The following is a 19,859-nucleotide window of genomic DNA, read 5'->3' on the forward strand; positions in this document are numbered from 1 at the left end:
AAATCGCACCTGACGCGTGTGTTCAACTATACCTATCACCATGAACACAAACCAAATAAACAGCGCTATTAATATGGACCCATACAGTTCCCAGTGAAACACCTAATGTATACCATCAAACTTCATTGAAACATTTCCAAATGTTAACAATACTCTAATCATTGTTAATAGCAGCCCATTGACTTTGAAGACCGGCCATTGGTAATGCATCTTTTAAACAGCGAAGAATATTGCATTTTTTGATCCTCTTGGCCTATCATTTAAATTCTATACTCCATACATCAGCAACTTTATTGAAAGCAGTGGGAAAACCATTATTCAAAATCAACGAAGAGTACAGGATTTAACGACTAAGACATGTGGCTTTCATGCACTACTCTTTTTCATGTTCAGATACCGTGGCTATACCTAAAAGCAGTTTCTCCACATCTACGTTGACTTACCTCGATTGAACGACTTTCTAGTGGAAAATATACTTACAAGCGTATTTAATATTGATTTTAGTGCCCTACGAATAAAATGTTCTAAAAATGTATGTGAAATTGTTTATTAATAAATGAAAAAAATGATTTCATCTTCTACTAGGTATAGGTATTTGTCGACTACAACTAATGCAGGCAGATTATCCGAATTCACAGTATACTGATCCTGATGTAGTGCAATGTCAGGCTCGCATTTTCTAAAGTAGAGTGTAACTTCACTCTTGTCATATATCTTTGTATAGTCAATTATACTATTCTCATTCATTCTGTAGAATGCATATGTTTTAATTTGTTTATTAGAAGCAGTGACACAAACAGTGGCTTAAAGTGTTGTATCACACTCCGTCACAGCCAATTACAAATCAGTGGGCTTATAATCATGGTAGCTATTGTCTTCACAACGATGACATAGAAACCAAATTTTTTTGTTACTCCAAAAGTTGAATTGTTGATCTGACTCCTCCTCCCAGAAACCACGACGATACCAATCTCATAGCAATAAACTAAAATCATGCTTAGGATTCTTTCCAATCATACCGGGATATGTATTCTCCCACTGATTACATTTATCATTCTGGCAATTGGAGCATAGGTGCCCTCTAGGATGTGAGTCACACACCTCTTCAAGACAGGAAATACAACCTTTAATTTTCACTTCATATCCTCCAAGTAATTTACAGGGGTTGCATAATCTCCACTTTTCATCGTACTCATCAATCAGTGTGCAATTCTCACATTCTGACCAACTGCCTAGTGAGTACATACATAACGGACATATATGAAACGTTTTTTAATGTGTTGACACTCTCACTGCCACAATGAAACTGAGCTAGCAACAAGAACAAATTGACTGGGATAGAGAGAGAGAGAGAGGAGTAAATATTCCTTGAACACTCTTTTTCTCATGAAAAAAAGTCCTAAAAATCTAAACTAGTGTTTACAAGCATATCCACAATATCATTTTGCCGTGTCGTGATTAATATATCAATAAATTGTGTAAATGCATTTGGACCACGAAGTAGAAGCTTCATGCAATAGTCTAATAATGGAGAATCAGTTTTCATTATATCGACAAGCACTTTCTGAGAAAATATCTTTCTTTGAATAGACAGCTCTAGAAAATCATCATCTAGAGTCAAACGTTTTTCCATAAGCACTAAATTCCCGATGATTCGCTCTTTCTCAAATCTATCCATTTTTTTTAGTCCTAACACTCTCACAACCAACTTCAGACTAACCAGAATTTTTTCTACTCTAAAAAATATACGCTAGTCTACTATAGAAAGAAAAATACCTTTGATTTAGAAACAATTCTATTGAGCATAATTACAACAATAATATTCACTGATGCATTTTGTTCTCATCAATATATTTCACTAGCACATCTAATGCTGCCTGAAGTCTATTTATATGCACAATATTCAGTTTCGCAGCAAAACATAATTGCTCCTTCATTTTAAATTTGGTTAATGATATCACGTATCTTGCATACATATCGTCCCATTCAAGGCATAGTCTACAGCTTCCGGTTATTTCCACAGCCACATTTGGTAATCGTATATCTTTGCTGCTGCTGCCGGCTCCACCATCAATCTCCAATAATGTAAATGCACCACTCATTTTCTCTACTAATATCTTCTCAAATAAACTATTCTCTCTGAATTCAATTTTTTTACTAATAGTAATTGCAATGAGAATCACTCCTTTTATTCAAATCCAATCACCAATCAAGTTATCGTATATAGAATAACCTCCGCTGTCTCTGATTGGCTCTAAAAAATGGGTGTTGTCACAAAAACCAGTCTGAATGTCTTATACAACCTTGACTATACTCTCAAAACGTGTTTGACCACTTTATAGGTTTGACAGCTTTTTTAAAATGTCCACGTGCAACTGTATATTCTTGCACCCGTCAAACCTTTGCACTGTATATTCTTGCACCCGTCAATGCACTCGTCAAAGTGCGTACACCCTTACTACTCAAGTACGTTCTTAATGTGTGTACGGAGATTAACACAGTGTGACATGTATCGTTGCACATATGTGTATCATTGTACGTATAATGTCTTGCTGTAAGTGCTTGTTATTTACTATGAAATTGGTTTTGGAAGTGTCAGCTCTACCATATAATATTCTGATTCTTTATACATTACCAGTTTTTTTTGTTTTTATTTTTGCGCAACGTAGCAGAAATTAGTTTTCTAAATGTGGTTCTATGGAATTTTGATTCTATAGATACAATGCTATAGTGCCAAAATATCGGCAATATAAAAATAAATTTTGACTAACATCTGTTTCTGTTTGCCTTTTTTCTTGGAAATCAATTTACTTGTTTATTTTCATGTTCTAAAAGGACTAAAAATTTGTATTTTAAAAACTGAAAAATTGTGGTCTGAAATTGTCATTGTTCATTATCTAAATATTATTGTCTAAAAAGAGGGCAAAGGAAATCAAAATCAACCAGAAGAAAATAATTCTTAGATTACTGTTGCCTTAGAAATTACATCGTCGACCATTTTCGATAACGCCATTTTACCAGCTTCGTCCAGCGGGACTGTATTGTCGTCACTGCACAAGGTCCTTGGTCACTGGGACCGCAAGGTCCCAAAAATAGGATCCATCACAGCGGGCGTTCAAAAAGGCTTATCTTTTTTTGTACAAAAATGCTTTATTACACAACTGCAATAACTTTTGTTTTTCTGTACTGATGTTACCACAATATAGATTGATGTCAAAAAAAAAAAAAAAACTGATTTCTTACCTTAAAAAAAAACACAAAAAAACCAGCAAAGTTTCTCCGACAGCTAAATAACTCCAACTGTATGCTACTTTGACCTGTTACCCATCAATCAACTAGGTAGGAGGACTGAACACGGTGGAATACATTTTATTAGGCCCGTTCTTTTGCATTAAGATCTTACATCTAAGATCTCACATCTTTCTGTAAAGATTTTCGTTCTTTTAACTCGTCTTTGTTCTAAGATCTTACAGCTCACTGATGTTAGCAAAAAGTGTGAAAGACGCCATCTTTCTGCCGTATGGAACAATGATAAGAGAAGTTTGATGATATACTCACCGTTGTTCTTAGACCGCTGACCAGAGCAGAATGATGAAAGACGTTTGCAAAAGAACGCTATAAGTTGTAAGATCTTAGCGCTAAGATTTCACTTTTAAGCGTTCTTTGTCAAAACATGTAAGATCTTAGCACAAAGATGAGTAAAAGAACGGCCCTATTATTACAGCGATTGATTTAGGAGTGCCCAAAGGACTTCTACATACCGGGACTAATGTCTCGTCGGTATCGAAAGGATTAAGTAAGGCGATTATCTTCCTCCCTCCTTTAAAAGCATAGAGCCTTTGCGGGGATCTGCACCATCTATTTATTTGGCTGCTGTTTTTTTTAAATAAGTCCTATCTATCAGAAGTATCCCTTAATCTTTACCTTTTATTGACAGTATTTTTTTCTTCTTTTGTTGTAATTTTTTTTTCTTCTTTTGTTGTTTATATATATATATATGTATATATATATATATATATATATATATATATATATATATATATATATATATATATATATATATATATATATATATATATATATATATATATATATATATATATATATATATATATATATATATATATATATATATATATATATATATATATATATATGCATTTTGTCAAGTTCTATTTTCTTATTAATAAACTAAACTAAAGTTAAAAAAATACCATAAAAAATTATTTGATAGATTTGCGCCTTTTTAATTTTCAACCTGTCAAAAGTGCTGTTGTTTTGCCTTCATTGTTTTATTTGTGAGACATGTAGCTGTCTTCTATTCTCCTGCTTTAATTGTAATTTAATGCATTTTGAAACTTAATACCTTTTAAATCCCAGCCTCTCAAAGGTATTCCGCTATAAATTCATTTTTTGTTTTTCATATAGGCTATGCCGCAACCTTAATATTTAATTCTGGTCTACTTGTAACCTAGCGCCTTTTCAATTCAGTTCGAAGGCTTTTAAAGGTGTATTTTTAAAAGGTGTTTAATACTTTTTCATTTCTTCTCAGTTGACCTTTAAAGTTAAAGAGTATGAAGAATACAATAAAGTCAACTAATTAACCATATTAAAATATAAATTTAAATTAAGAATACAATAAAGTCAACTAATTAAACATCATAAATATAATGACAGGATTATAAATATAATTATAAATATAATAAACATGTAATATAATAATAATTATAGATACAAAATTAATACTGGCAACTACTAATATTGGCAAAAATGCTGTTAAAAAGGTTCTCACTACGACTTCACAGTTTATCATATATGTCACCCCTTCACATTATTTAGTAAGTTAACGCCTTTCAAAAATTAACGATTATTGAACTGCCAACCCGTGAAAAGCTTTTTTGTTCGGTGTTTACTGACGTTTACTTGCCTTTCCTTACCTGACGTTTACTTACCTTATCATTTGATTTTCTTCTTGTTCAATCGTAGCTCAACGCAAACAGTATGGAATGGGAACTGGTCCTATCAACGGTATAATAATTTCTTAAACCACATTGGCCTGACATCACATAAAGAAAGAAAAACGAGCAAAAATGGGGTTTTTAAAGGCAAAATTTGCTTTGTTGTGTTTTTTTCAGTATTTTCATTTGGCCTTTAAAAACCCCATTTTTGCTCGTTTTTCTTTCTTTATCTGGTATCAACGCTATCTAGTATTTGGCGATACTTGGCAATTTTTTTTACTGCAATAATAAGAGTTATTAATTTAATTAATGTAATTGATAAGACTAGGGTAATAATAAATATGTTATCTCAGTTCGTGACAGAAAAAGGATTACAGAACTTGAAAAAATGTGAACCCACGCTGTATGGGGATGATAGTTTTTTTGTGAAAACTAGCGGCAATTGTCACTTTTATAAGCTACCCATTGTCCCATACTCTTTGGCTTAACGCATATTGACCTGTCAAAGGTTTTTTTTTTGTTAGGACGTAAGTCTTATTTGTCAGATATGTAACCACCCTGCTATTTCATTTTCTATTCCTTCCTTTGTAGGTCTTCTCATATTATTAAATTAGTAAGACACGTGACAGTTCTTAATCTTATTTTAGTTCGAGGAAGTCATGATCGATACTTTTAATAGGGCCTTGACAGTTTCTTTGCGGGAGCGGTATAGCTTCATAGTGACCTCAAGAAAATATTGACGAGTGACATATAACCTGCATTCTATATAATATTACTGATTTGGGTAAGTGATTTTTTTTTTTGTAAAGTCAAACAGTTGTAATAGATCGTGGTAATAGACTGTAAGTAAGGAGCGATGCTGCTCAATAGTAACTGAGACTCTAAGAAACAGTGCCTTGATAATAATAAATAAATGAAAAGAATCAAATTTTGATGCCTATTCAAAATATGTAAAATTCATCAAATATATTGGGACCCATCAAAAGCTACGAGCCTGAGAAAATTTGCCCAACTTTTGAAAAGGGGGAAAGACCCCCAAAACCTCAAGCGATCTTAATGAAAATAATGCCATCAAATTCAACATACCAGAGAACCCTATTCTAGAGGTTTAAAGCTCCTCTGTGCAAAAATGTGGGATTTTGCATTTTTTGTCAGAAGAAAGATCACGGATGCGTTTTTTTCTCCTCAGGGGGGGGGGGGGAAAGCTATATCGAACCAGTGATCGTAGAAGATCCGGAGAGAGCTCGTTCGATTGGAAATCAAACGTTCTAGTGCCCTTTTTAAGTGAACAAACACACTGGAGAGCAGCTAGCCCGCCTCCCACGCTCATTTTCCCCCAAAGTCACCTGATCAATATTTTGGGATAACTATTTTTTCAGCATAGTCGAAAAATCCAATAACTACGTTTTGGTACTTCTTTTAGTAGTTTTAAAAGCTTTTCATTCCAATTAGACGGCTGCTGTGATTCAGGAGTCGCCACTGAACCTCCTCATATAGGCCTATGTAATAAATTCTCTTCGTTTTAAGTTTTAATGTTGCTCTTTACTTTCAGTTAAACTTGTTGTTTTGGTTTAATTTCTAGAATAAAGTGAGTCTTGGCTTAAGCTCTCCTTCCCTTAAAGATTAATTCAATAGACTTTTCTAAAAACAAGTTTTCCAAAGAAATTAAGGAGACCTATTAAAACTGTAGATGAGCAGAGTTAAAGCCCTATAATGATAAAACAGTTCGTGGTTACTATTGGACTCGGTCCCATAGTAACTGAAATTCTAAAAAAGGAATTTAACGACAATTAATACATCAAAAGAATTATCTTTTTATGCTAATTCCAAATACATATAATTCATTAAGGTTAAGGTTGCTCATCAAAAGCTATGAGCCTGACAATATTTGGCTGATTTTCTATATATTTGGTTCTACTAACTTGGATAACGATAAGAAATTAAATAAAATGAAACAGGTTTTTCAACTAAATGTAAGGAGCAACATAGAAATTAAAAACGAGCATAAATTATTCGGTGTATAAGGGCGGCTGTCCCTTACTCATCCCTAGTTCTTTAAGCTAAATTTTTTATTCGATTTCCGATTTCTTTAAGCTTCTATTTCGATTTCTTTAAGCTTCTATTTCGATTTCCGTTTAAATGAGCTCTCTGCCGATCTTCAGTGATCTACCGACCGCCGATCCTTTTTAAAACACAACCACAAAATTTTCTACCCATTTGCTTTAACACTTCCCTTATCACTAATTAATTATATCTGTGTTTAACTGGGACAAATCCAGAAACTTTCTCTGCTTAGTTTATATTCCCCTTGTTCTCGTATGATCGATAAGTCAAATAGTTCTTATACACACGACTCCTCTTTTCTACCAAGCTTGAATTATTTCTACTAATATTCCTAGTTTTGTTTCTAAGACACCATCTTCTACTTCACAAACTATTTCCCTAAAATTATTTCGTCCTTCTACATAAGTCAAATTTTAGACTTTTGAGTTTCATATTCAGCTGTGCCTGGAAAGTTCCGTTCAAATTCTCGTCCTGGATTCTATTATCGTCATACCATGCCGGAAGCCACTTATTATTGCAAAGATACCTCTTTAGTAATCGTTCGTTGCTATAAACTGTGTTATATTATGAACCTAGACTTCTTCGGACTACGAATTTTTTACGGACTTGAGTTCATACGACGAGTAGTTTTAATTAAAAAATCCTTGCTAATAATGATTTGAGGGAATATTTATGCTTTCAAATTTTCGGAATAATATGTCAAAGGGCTCTCGATACTAAGACATTGTTTATCTGATAAATACTGTAACCGCTATCAAACAAAATTAAGTTACCGACAAGTTCTGGTTATTCAGACAAACATATGTCGATATTATTATTTCAGTCAAATATCAATTCTCATGTCAAAATAGCGCAAATTTTTTCTTAAAAAGCCTTGTGGATTATTAATGCTACTCCTAGTAATCTTGTGATTTAGGCTATAATAAACTATCAATAAGATTTCGTACCTGAAGAAGATAAAGTTTTTGTCTAATAAAATACTGATAAGGCTAAATTAAAAAAAGACAGTTGTTCCCAAGACCTGTAACTTGCCAAGTTCAATATTGAGAATATAATACCAACAATGTATGTATCTTTATGTACCTTGTGCGCCCCGTACCCCGGGCTTTAGTGCTTGGGGAAAGGGTTATGTGCTGCTAGTCCCTTACCTATTAGTAATGTGCTGCTAGTCCCTTACCTATTAGTAATGTGCTGCTAGTCCCTTACCTATTTTAATGACCAAGTTATGTGGATACAGTGAAGGGTCATAGGCTTTTGATGGCCATCCCTCCGCTCGACTAGGATTGTGACTTAGCCCTCATTGTGCTTGAGTGGCAGCTCGAGGGTTTGACCTTTATAAGTGAATCACTTCATTTATCTCAAATGGATCTGGTCATTTGTATGAGTATTGTTTTCTTTTTTGTTTTCGGAAATGCTATAATAATATTGATAATTAAGCAGAGAATAGGGTTGAAAACCCTTAAAATATCCTTTGTTACATGAGATTGATTTGTGGAAAATCACAAAATCACCAAAAGGTGAGGGATTTTAAAATCAACTTTGATTTGGGGCATGGAATAGCTTTCAGTAAATTTACCTTTGGGACTTATTTTTTGAGACTCAATACCTTTGGGACTTATCTTTTGGGACTCAATACCTTTGGGACTTATTTTTTTTGTAACTTAATTTCGTAGTTTATATAGGCTGTAGGGTCCGAGGGTGATTTCTCGGTTCTGACGTCCTAAAGCCTAAAGCCGTAGGTTCTCTTGGAAACGTTGTTTTGGTTTCTGCCCTAGTCCAAACCCCAGATGCTTTGCAGATCCAAGATTTGCTCAACAGTTGTTATGAATCGATTTTACCACTTAGACTTGACTTGACTTTATTTAACATAATAAACAAAAATATAAACTAGTACAGATATAAGTCACTACGCTAAGGAAAAATTCAAATTTTGTTAAGGCGTTAACTGTATGAACATTCCCAAAGACATCGTCAAGTAATAATAGTAATAATAATAATAATAATGAAAAAAAATACATAAATATTCCAAGAAGCATCCTACACTAATTAAAATAATTAAAAAGAAGAGAAAAAACAGGCGAGGTTGTAAATTAGTATGGTGTCGTCAAGGTTTTTTCTCGGCTTTAATCTATAGAAGGTTTTGGTTACCTTTAACGTGCGTGTAACTGAGTAACCCATTAACTGATTTCATGGGATCCATATTAACTAAAAAATATATTAGTTCAATGCCAACGGTGTAATAAAAAACATACATCCTAGTCCCTCGGGGTAAAGCCCATACTGTGGGCCCCACCACTGATATCAGTTGTAGACAATGCTCATCAGAATAGTGCAGTTATTCAACCAAATAATTATAATTTACTTAATTTAGCAGAATAAAAATTGTTATTAATAATATTTTTTAACCATGAACAAAAAAAAGTTTATTTAAAGACATTTGGACTAAAGAATATAGATGTACCGAAAATGAAGATTAAAAAAAATGATTTCATTAAATTTATAAAAAATAAATTTATTTATGCATGATATTTTGTATTGAGGACTTCAATATTTGGCTAAATTTTTCTTTAGAATATGTTAAAAGTATGACCTGTAGTGGGGGGTGTTTTTGACCTTTGCTTGGTAATACAGCTGACCCAGAAAACGAACCTTGCTGTTGCAGCACACTGTAGGGCCGACACTGGGACGTCTAGTAGTCAAGACGTGCCGTTAATCTGATTAGTTATTAGTTGAAAGTAAATTTACAAAAATATTACGAAAATGGAATAAGTTAAAATATCTGTGACCGAAACGTCAGTTTGATTTTCGGATTCGGGCTAATCTTTATCTACTGCCCAATATGGCTGCTGACCCCTGACTTTTTGGTTTCGACTTGTGTTTTCCTAGCCTACTAGAAAAGAGAAAGAAAAACGAGCAAAAATGGGGTTTATATAGACCAAATGAAAATACTGAAAAAAAACAGCGAATATTTCGAGGGGACAAACGCCTCTCTTCTTCAGCGCGAAACGAAATAATGTATCCAAGGAAAGTGCCGAAGAAAAAAACAAACGCGGAAAGTAAATGTTAAAACAACCAAAAAACCAAAGAAAAAACCAAAAACTTAAAAGATGAATAAAATTCAATAAAAGCCAAAAATTAAAACCAAATACCTAACAACCATAAAATTCGACGGATACTAGCGAACAACTGACAAAGAAAAGAAGCAATTCATTCACTCAAAAACAAAACGAACCTGCAATTAAATAAGTTGGAGAACTATGTCATTTGATTTCGGATTTTAATTAATGCATTTCTTGCAGACACCCTTTGAGACATAAGGGGTTGTTCACGTGTTTGATTAGATGACTGGGAAAGTGGTTCAAGGTTTATTTCAGGGATTACTAAAGTATCGGCTTCTCGTTTGAGAAAACCGAAATAAGACTCGTTTATTCTTAGATCACCGGAATCTCTGTTTAAAGCTAGACCTAAATGTTGGTATTTATAAATTTCAACAGCTTCTCTGTAGTGCTGGACAATACCTTTGTCATGCGAAATAAGGCTAGGTTGATTAAACAAAATAGTATGGTATGGTCTTTCAAAAATGTGCTCTGCAAGGGCAGAATCAAAATTTTCTGTTTTTTTTCCGCTTTTTAAGTGTATTATTAATTGAACAAAGTGCTGAGTTAATCTATCCGTTAGTCGCTGGTCAGTACTTCCGATATACCAAGCACCAAACTAACAAGGAATTCTGTAGACACAGGATTTTCCACCTATCGGGATAGGGTCTTTACCTTGATAAATTTGGGACCTGATAGTTTTTCTTTGTCTATAATAAGTGTAAATGTTATTTTTCCTTAGATTTTTTGAAATATGGTCTGAAACCCCTTTAACGTATGGGAGACCAAGATAAACTGAATTTTCCCTTTGATTTGTGTTTTCTGTGGAACTATCAGATAATCTTTTAATGCGTTTTGCAATTACAGAATTTATTAAACTAATTGGATAACCATTCCCAAATAAAATATCTCTAAGGTCTAAATCCAAGAAGCGTGTTGAACAAACTTTCAATGGCTCTATCAACTAGAGAAGTGACAACACCTCTTTTCACAGCAGGAGAATTCCGTTTCTGTAAATTGTTTCTGTAAATTCTGTAAATTGCCGTTAGTTACGTGTGTTTAAGTGAAGTGAAGGTCGCATTGACTTGGGTAAAATACGGTTCATTTTACAATTATGAAGAAAATACTGTTGATTAATCAAATTAGCTTTTTTTCTCACAAGAGGTATGAATACTTTAACAACATTGGTAGAATGCTCCCCATAAGCATGACGAAGATAATTTCTTAAACCACATTGGCCTGACATCACATAAAGAAGGAAAAACGAGCAAAAATGGGGTTTTTATAGGCCAAATTAAAATAATGAAAAAACAAAGCGAATATTTCGAGAGGAAAAACGCCTCTGTTCTTCAGCGCGAAACGAAATAATGTATCCAAGGAAAGTGCCGAAGAAAAAAACAACAAAAAACAAACGCGGAAAGTCAATGTTAAAACGACCAAAAAACCAAAAACTTAAAAGATGAATAAAATTAACTAAAAACCAAAAATTAAAAGAATTAAAACCAAATACCTAACAACCATAAAAGCGAGTTATTCGCCAACATCCGCGATTTGCACAAAATCCAAAAAATTGTGAACTGCCATTGACGGATACTAGCGAACAACTGACAAAGAAAAGGAAGCAATCCATTCACTCAAAAACAAAACGATTTCGGATTTTAATTAATGCATTTCTTGCAGACACCCTTTGAGACCTAAGGGGTTGTTCACGTGTTTGATTAGATGAATGGGAAAGTGGTTCAAGGTTTATTTCAGGGATTACTAAAGTATCGGCTTCTCTTTTGAGAAAACCGCTTTATCCGCTTTTTTCGCTCGAACCCATTTTATATTTTGACCATATTAAACTTAAGATTAGCAGGTCTAAAAATCTATAATAATTCAAACTCAAAACAACCAGAAATTACTATTAAAAAATAAATGAAACCCAAAATATATAGAAATGAAATAAACAGTCTTCTCTGTAGTGCTGGACAACTGACAAAGAAAAGGAAGCAATTCATTCACTCAAAAACAAAACGAACCAGCAATTAAATAAGTTGGAGAACTATGTCATCTGTGTCTGCAAGTGTCTGCAAGAAATGCGTTGTTCACAGGGGAATATTCGTATTTTGTAAACGATTTTCAAAAGAAGTGCGAGATACTGAAACTAGTGATATTAAGATTATTGGAGACCCCAATATATTTAGAAAAACCATTAAGGAACCATTAATTAAAATCCGAAATCAGATGATATAGTTCTCCAACTTATTTAATTGCTGGTTTGTTTTGTTTTTGAGTGAATGAATTGCTTCCTTTTCTTTGTCAGTTGTCCAGCACTACAGAGAAGCTGTTGAAATTTATAAATACCAACATTTAGGTCTAGCTTTAAACAGAGATTCCGGTGATTTAAGAATAAACGAGTCATATTTCGGTTTTCTCAAAAGAGAAGCCGATACTTTATAGTGAAAATACCTTATAGTGAAATTATCGCGAACACAGAGGGGGCATTTCATGACTCTCGTGCGGATATTGGAGAGATTGCTGAGGTTAGATCACAATTTGTTGAAACTTTGTTGGATTCGCCGTCTGTTAATAATCCAAATTAAAAAAAAAATTAGTAAAAATGAACTCTTGGTCTTACATGCACTACATAAAGATCATTCCAGGATTATTACGAAAGCCGATAAAGGCAATACTGTTGTTGTATTAGATTCAGATGATTACGACAAAAAAGTCAAGAGAAATTTTAAATGATTCTAACACATATGAACAATTAGCTACCGATCCCACAGAAAAATTTGTCCAGGAAGTCTGAAAAGAGCTTTCTTATCTAAAAGGAAAAGGTGAAATTACAGATCAGTTGTACAAAAGGTTTTACCCACGTGGATGCATGTCCCCTCGCTTTTATGGTCTTCCTAAAGTTCATAAGCCCGGTAATCCACTTTGACCCATTGTTTCTTCTTTTAATTCTCCTACTGCAAAAATAGGGAAATTCTTATCAGTTGTATTTCGCCCACTAATTCAGGCTCAAAAATCCTATATTAAAAATTCCGCTGATTTTGTGTCCAAGGTAAAGTAAGTTTCGGTTAAACCAAATACAAGAATTGGCAGTTTTGATGCAGATTCAATGTATACCAATTGTGATCCTCAAAAAGCCGAACTGATTTTGGAGCAAAACCTTAATTCTAACCCATCTATATCAGAAAAATCTACTCTTTTGAATCAGACACTTCTTTCGCTTACAGCCCTTTGTAACAGAACTTCTTTTTACTTCCATTATAGAGGCATTTTTTATAAACAGAAATATGGGCTCTCCATGGGTGCCCCCATTTCTCCAATACAGGCTGATATCTTCATGAAAGACCTTGAAGAAAGGGCTATTTTGCCAAGTTTTTGTAAACCTGAATTCTGGGTTAGTTTTAAAGATGATATTTTTCATTTGTGGGAGCATTGGGACGAATCTCTTGGTTCTTTTCTTCACTTGCTCAACTCCTTGGATCCAAAACTCAAATTTACTCAGGATTCAGAGACAGAGAGGCGTCTTCCTTTCTTAGATGTTCTGGTGCACCGAGATGATACATGTTTCGAGTTTGGTGTCTATAGAAAACCCACACATAATCACCGTTACTTAAGTTATTCCTCTAATCATTCTCCTGCTGTGAAAAGAGGTGTTGTCACTTCTCTAGTTGATAGAGCATTGAAAGTTTGTAAATGGTTATCCAATTAGTTTCATAAATTCTGTAATTGAAAAACGCATTAAAAGATTATCAGATAGTTCCACAGAAAACACAAATCAAAGGGAAAATTCAGTTTATCTTGGTCTCCCATACGTTAAAGGGGTTTCAGACCACATTTCAAAAAATCTAAGGAAAAATAGCATTTACACTTATCATAGACCCAGAAAAACTATCAGGTCCCAAATTTATCAAGGTAAAGACCCCATCCCGATAGGTGAAAACTCCGGTGTCTACAGAATTCCTTGTTCGTGTGGTTTTTGGTATATCGGAAGAACTGATCAGCGACTCACGGATAGATTGACTCAGCACTCTAGTTCAATTAATAATACACTTAAAAAGCGGAAAAAACAGAAAATTTTGACTCTGCCCTTGCAGAGCACATTTTTGAAAGACCATATCATACTATTTTGTTTAATCAACCTAGACTTATTTCGCATGACAAAGGTATTGTCCAGCACTACAGAGAAGCTGTTGAAATTTATAAATACCAACTTTTAGGTCTAGCTTCAAACAGAGATTCCGGTGATTTAAGAATAAACGAGTCATATTTCGGTTTTCTCAAAAGAGAAGCCGATACTTTAGTAATCCCTGAAATAAACCTTGAACCACTTTCCCAGTCATCTAATCAAACACGTGAACAACACCCTAGCTCTCAAAGGGTGTCTGAAAGAAATGCATCAGTCAAAGTTTAAAATCAGGTGACATAGTTCTCCAACTTAATTAATTGCTGGTTGGTTTTGTTTTTGAGTGAATGAATTGCTTCCTTTTCTTTGTCAGTTGTTCGCTAGTATCCGTCGATGGCAGTTCATATTTTTTGGGATTTTGTGCAAATCGTCGATATTGGCGAATACCTCGCTTTTATGGTTGTTAGGTATTTGGTTTTAATTTTTGGCTTTTATTGAATTTTATTCATCTTTTAAACTTTGACTTTCCGCGTCTGTTTTTTGTTGTTTTTTTTCCTCGGAACTCTCCTTGGATACATTATCTAGTTTCATTTTGAAGAAGAGAGGCGTTTGTCCTCTCGTAAAATTCGCTTTGTTGTGTTTTTTCATTATTCTTATTTGGCCTTTAAAAACCCCATTTTTGCTCGTTTTTCTTTATTTATGTGATGTCAGGCCAATGTGGTTTAAGAAATTAACTAGAAAGGAGAAGTTAAATCTCTTTAGAACCTACCAGTTCTTTAAAAAATATTGACAATCTCAAATGAAGTAGAAAGTTACTCCAGTAGATAGCGCTAATCCAGGACGCGTAATATGAAATTTTTGGGTAGGCCTATAACAAAATATTGAAAACCTCAAATAAAGTAGAAAGTTACTCTAGTAGAAAGCGTTACTCTAAGACTTGTAATATAAAGTTTTTGTGTATAACAAAATATTGACAATCTCAAATGAAGTAGAAAGCTACTGTAGTAGAAAGTGCTCCTCAAGGACTTGAAATATAAAGTTTTTGGGCATAAAAAAATTTGGACACTCTCAAATGAAGTATAAAAATACTACTAATACTGTTACTAACAACTCACCGCAGCACCAAGCCGCCCGAGGCCAACACAGCTACGCACGCTCCTCCTCCATCCCAATTTATTCAAAGCCTTCCTATTTACTCCCGCCCACGAAGTTCCCATTTCCTTTAAATCTTTCTTTGTGACGGCCTCCCACCCCAGACGAGGATGACCTGCTTTCCGTTTAGCCCTAGACGGTTGGCCGAAAAGAACAATCTTAGGCAATCTGTCATCCTTAATCCGCACAACGTGCCCTAGCCACCTCAACATTCATTATAGCCCTAGAGAGCGGTATTGAACCACATTTTTCGTATAGCCTATTGTTTGAAATACGGTCAGTCAGCCAGGTAGGCCTACCCAGAACAATCCGTAGGCAATTTCTCTGGAAAACATCTAGCAAATCTTCATCCGCTTTTCAGAGTGCCAATGCTTTAGAGCCAATATTTGACCACTGTCATCACTGAAGCTTCTAATACTCTAATCTTGGTTTGCAGATTTGTCTTCCTATTCTTCCAAACTTTTTTTAACTGTGAAAAAACACCCAGAGCCTTGGCAATTCTACTTTTAACATCTTCACTGCTCCCACCGTCTTTACTAATAATGCTACCAAGGTAAGTGAAGCTGCCCACCTGATCAATCTTTTCATTACCCAACGTCACCTATTCATCTTCACTTATTCCTAGCCTTAGTGACTTAGTCTTCTTAACATTAATTTTCAACCTATTCTAGCACACTGAACTCGCAAAACCTCTAAAACTTCATTCATTTTGTTCACACTTTCATCTAGAATGCTTAAATAATCAGCATAAGTCCAGGAGACCTTTTCCTCCCCATTTGATTCCGTGGTCTCCCATTGCCTTTCCTGTGTTCCTTAAGACAAAGTCCATCAAAATAATCCATAGAAAGGGGGATAGAACACAAACCTGCTTAACTTCTGATTTAATACAAAACCAACTGCTTACCTCATTTCCTACCTTAACCGCAGCAGTGTTATTCTCATACATAGCACTAATCAATTTAATGTATTTGTCTGGTATACCATACAAGGATAAAACCTTTGCCAAAGCGCTTCCATCAACAGAATCGAACGCTTGCTCGTAATCTTACTCATAAACTGAGGACCAAAGGTGTTTGAAAACTCAGGCACTTCTCAATTAGTAGCCTAAGAGTGAAAATTTGGCCGACACATTCTCTACCTTTTCTTAAAGGCGAGCCTTCTTTAAACCAATGAACTCACAATCGATAACGCCATACATCTTAGAAGTTTCTGTATTATATTGGTTAAACTGATAATCAAATTCAATTTATTGACTGAGATACAAAAGCATCAAGTACCAAAGTTATAATGTGTGAAACCATAACAAACAATTATTACGTAGGTTATTACGTAGGTTATAACAAACAATTATTACGTAGGTTATTACGTAGGTTATAACAAACAATTATTACGTAATAATTAAATTATTACGTAGGTTGATTTCGAGATGCATATTACGTAAATCCAATGCTAATCAATTCCCAGAAATCAAGTGATGTAACACCCGGTCGGATTCAATGGACTCGTGGCTGTGACGTCACTCCCCCCTGAAATCAAGTGATGTCACTCCCGGTCGGAAGTTGACCCCCCTCCCTACTGTCAATACCTCGCTCTTTACGCTAAAGTCCAAATTTTGGTCCAATTCTTTAAAATTGACACCTTAATCACAAAAGCCGTTAATTAGAATAAATAGTTCTTATGAAAGTAGTAAAAAAAAATTATCAGCGAGGTAATGACTAGATGGTAAACCCAATCATATACGTCATAATTTCTGTTCATTTTAAGTTTTGATGTTGCTCCTTACTTTCAGTTGAAAAACTTGTTTTTTAATCGTTTTTCGTTGATCGTTTTTTTTTAAATAACGCTGGGAAATCCGGCGCCTCCTTCATAGCAATGTCCCTTCCCCCATGAAAACTTCCTCCATGGAAAGATCCTCCCACGTAACCACCGATCCCTCCCCATTCCCCACTACCAGAAAAAATCCCCCCTGAAAATGTCTGTATACTTCTCAATAACCAATGCTATATGTAAACATTATGCAAAGTTCATAACTTGCAGCCCTTCCCCTGGGAACTGTGGGGGATTTAGTCATCCTCAAAGACATATTTATTATAGCCTATTTTTCAACCTTGCTGAACAAAATGGCTATCTGAAAGTTTTGATAGGGCCACTTTGGGAAAAAATGAGCGTGGGAGGGGGCCTAGTTACCCTCCTTTATTTTGTTCACTTGAAAAGGGCGCTAGAACTTTTAATTTTCGTTCGAATGAGCCCTCCTGTGATATTCTCGGCCCACTGGGGCTATACCATCACCCCTGGGAAAAAAAAAAAAAAAAAAAAAAAAATTAAAAACGCATCTTTGATCTTTCTTCTGGCAAAAAATACAAAAATTCCCTTTTTTGCATATAGGAGCTTGAAACCTGTTCTATAGGGTTCTCTGATACGCTGAGTCTGATTGTGTGATTTTCATTAAGGTTCTATGATTTTTAGGGGGTGTTTCCTTCTTTTTTTCGAAAATAAAGCAAATTTTCTCAGGCTCGTAACTTTTGATGGGTATGACTAAACTTCATGAAACTTACATATTTGAAATCAGCATAAAAATCTGATTCTTGTGATGTATCTATTGGCATCAAAATTCCGTTTTTTAGAGAGTCGGTTACTATTGAGCCGGGTCGCTCCATAAATGAAGTTCGCTTCCCCGAACTGTTTGATGCATAAAAATGATTGTGTCCGTACTTAGTTGTTTTTGCCCACCTAACGAATCTTGAAAAGATTGTCACTGTCATTATAGTTTTCTCACTTGGATGGGTAATAAATGATTTGGCTCTATTAAGTATTAAGCAACATCTTCGTAGGGTATATCCTGTTTATTCGTTCTAGATGATTTAGCCATTGTCTGTAAGTTCAGTGCCCAACTAACCTGCATAAAGAGAACAAAAACAAAAATGTTGCACAAAATTTTGGTGCAAGCAGAGACAGAAATATATGGATAATAACTGAAATTTTTTTTCGTAAGTGCACCCTTTACAATTGGTACAGTAATTTACAAAAACACAATATCTGCAAAAAAGTTTACAATAAACGGTACTTATATATTATAACGCCAACACTCAAGTTTACGTTATGTAAAATTCGAGAACAGACCGGTTTATCTGTCTGTATTAAGAAACAGTTAGCCTACGCCCAGTGGAAAACAAGTGAAAGATGACAGTATATATTGGAATTATATAATTTGGGCTATATATTAGCACATTAAGGGGTGGGGGTGGGGGGAGCGGTTAGGTTACCCCCCCCCCTCTAATATGCACATATAATGTTCAGATTTGTTTCTAAAGTATTATATTTTCATCATGTTTTGGTATTTTTGATTATAATTAACCTAACTTCAACTCTCAAGTGTTGGTGGTATAATACATAAGTACCCAAAAAGCTACAAAAATCTAAAAAAATCCAAAAAACGATAAAAAATCTAAAAAAAAACCGAAAAAATACAGTAAATTACATGAATCTTTGTTTGCTCTCATTAATGTTGCTTACACGCTATGACGCTGAACCTTTCTCACTAGGACAATTCGAGCTTTACTCAGAATTCATTTTAAAAAATCTTTCCCCGAAAGAAAATTTTCAAATAAATTTATGAAGCCATATTAAAACTTAAGGGAAGCAGAAATAAAGTCGTTTAATAATTCAAACATACAATGACCAGAAACTGCTATGAAAGAATAATTAACCCAATAAGAACATAAATTGAAATGAATGACTTTAAAAATAATGATAAGAGAAACTGATATAGATGTATAAATTAACCTTGAAATGAGTGAAAATTAAATTGAGTACTTATTTCCAGTGGTGTAATTTCGTCAAAATCTTCGGAGGGGGGCCAAGTTGGAGACGGTTTTCCCAAATCAAGTAAAAATTACATTTAAAACTGAAAACTGAGCAATATAGTACCCTAAACTCAACTTAACTTTTTCGCATGCTGAACAATGGTCTGGCTAGCGCAGCTACCGATCTCTTGATTCGATGCCTTCGACCGGAAGTGTAATGCGTGGATGGGAGCAAATCATCCCCTGCTTCCCGTGTTTTTCCCCAGATTTCTCCACGTAATCATTTAGAACTGGCCTGACCCTTATAGAATCACACCACCAACCTCCGTTCCAAACCAAATAAGCGGTGACACCAAGACTCAAACCGTTGTCTACAGGATTTCAAAGATAAACTAAACAAAACTGACCTGTTTCTGTGGATGCTAGAATTATGCAGGCTCATCGTAATTTTGAAGATATTTTTGAGGAAACTAAATTTCAGCTGGAGGGGGTTAACTGGGGTCTGGGGGCAGTTACCCCCTGCCTCATAGCAAATTACGTTCTTGCTTGTTGTTAGGGCAAGGACTTCGGTTTTAATTACAGGTAAGGTCACTATTTGGAAGATTTCATACAGATTTTAAAACTTCCAGATATGCAGCTCTTTGTAGCAAATTCTCACACACCAAAC

At 34.6% G+C, this 19,859-nt stretch overlaps 1 protein-coding gene across 6 annotated transcripts in view; it reads left to right on the forward strand.

Moving 5' to 3' along the window:
- Positions 1-19,859, forward strand: part of LOC148945795 (myosin-IIIa-like) — a 244,434-nt gene that overhangs the window by 36,661 nt on the left and 187,914 nt on the right. For all 6 annotated transcript variants that reach the window (XM_089098132.1, XM_089098128.1, XM_089098127.1 and 3 more), the window contains one exon: positions 5,606-5,742. The gene's annotated coding sequence lies outside the window, so the exon portion shown is untranslated. The remainder of the gene's footprint in view (positions 1-5,605; positions 5,743-19,859) is intronic.

The sequence above is a fragment of the Artemia sp. Qi Xiang Cuo genome, chromosome 12, assembly GCF_049724085.1.
Source record: "Artemia sp. Qi Xiang Cuo chromosome 12, ASM4972408v1, whole genome shotgun sequence".
Lineage (NCBI taxonomy): Eukaryota > Metazoa > Arthropoda > Branchiopoda > Anostraca > Artemiidae > Artemia > Artemia sp. Qi Xiang Cuo.